This window comes from Micropterus dolomieu, linkage group LG02 (assembly GCF_021292245.1).
Source record: "Micropterus dolomieu isolate WLL.071019.BEF.003 ecotype Adirondacks linkage group LG02, ASM2129224v1, whole genome shotgun sequence".
Lineage (NCBI taxonomy): Eukaryota > Metazoa > Chordata > Actinopteri > Centrarchiformes > Centrarchidae > Micropterus > Micropterus dolomieu.
This window is the reverse complement of record NC_060151.1, coordinates 17,184,165-17,185,478: the sequence shown is the minus strand read 5'-3', so window position 1 is coordinate 17,185,478 and position 1,314 is coordinate 17,184,165. Positions and strand designations below refer to the sequence as shown.

At 37.7% G+C, this 1,314-nt stretch overlaps 1 protein-coding gene and 1 long non-coding RNA gene across 2 annotated transcripts in view; both read right to left on the bottom strand.

The window, feature by feature from the left end:
- LOC123956785 (centriolar coiled-coil protein of 110 kDa-like) overlaps window positions 1-1,314 on the bottom strand; it is a 25,101-nt gene that overhangs the window by 19,858 nt on the left and 3,929 nt on the right. The window lies entirely within an intron of this gene.
- On the bottom strand, window positions 221-1,127 carry LOC123956795. The gene is made up of 2 exons (XR_006821636.1): window positions 1,064-1,127; window positions 221-719 (listed from the first exon to the last, which is right to left on the bottom strand). It is a non-coding gene; the product is annotated as an uncharacterized LOC123956795 (long non-coding RNA).

Genomic DNA, 1,314 nt, shown 5'->3' with positions numbered 1-1,314 from the left:
CATAAATATTTAAATACACACTAAATGTTTATGAACACAATTTGTAAGTATATGCATGCTAAAACACTATAGATAGCAAAGGCATAGTTACGGAAGCCGTGAGAGCCACGTGAGAAAAAAATAAATACTGGTGATCAAAAAAGTCCAGTCTAAATTGTTTTCTCTCCTGTGTTTGCCAGGTGAAATAAGTACATATATTATGTGTTAGCAAGTTCTGTACATTGTGTTCATCAATCAGAAACACAGGAGAGAAAACAATTCAGGTTAGACTTAGAACACTGATCCACAGTATTTTTTTTATCACATGCCTTCTGGGCTTTCGTACGTAGTTCTTAGGCACCGATAAAATATTTTGACCTATTTCGTTTCTCTTTAACTCTGACCCTCCACACAAAGTATCAAGCTACATATGACTTTTCTGTATCAGTTGTTGCAACTAAAAGATACAACATTAAAAAACAATGGCATTATGATGGTGTAAATCAATGAGCTGTGTGGTAGTAAATACAATCATTTGAATTTCAGAAGGTAGCTTAAAGACAATCATAATATTAGCAGCGCTGACTGGAGTTTCAGTGGTGAAAGGTTTGTATTAAAAGACTAAAAATTCAAGTTCAAAGGTCAATGGATGTCGAGTCACCAGTTACCCCAGAGAGTGCTGCTTCTTCAGGTTTTCTGTGCGCCTCACTCTCTCCTCTGGGGTTTTTCTGTACCAGCTCCTGAGAAGAAACTGCCACTGTCATACAGTGATGACTTTAAAGACATCGGCAAAAGCTAAAATCCATACATTTATGTACCCTGTTGCCTTTATCGAGAGGTGATTAAATTTATGTTTACAGTTTTATGCATGGCATGTATTGCATGTGATTGCAATGCATTGTTAATGAGGAAAGGAGCAACCCAACAAGCTACTCAACATTTTCTTATTAGTGGAGTAAGGAATGTCAAATAAATTACACATGGCAGTTTATGTGATCTATGAGAGCAAGATGAGGCCCTATGCAATTACAAGATAAAGGGACAAAAGTTAAGCATGGTGAAACAAGTAGAAGTATAAAGTTACCCCTGGCGGTTCAACTGGCCTGGAACAGGAGAATTTTGGCCTTGGCTTGGCTTCAGGACTCTGGGAAAGGAAAGAAATACTGTATGTAGAGAGCTGATTTTCTGGAGAAAATAAATGCAGGAAAATTGAGGATAGAGCATGAAACCAGACTGTGTTTGTATAGCGCCTTCTAGTCTTCCGACCACCCAAAGCACTTACACTACATATCACATTCACCCCATTCACACACATTCAGATTATGTGCTGGATTA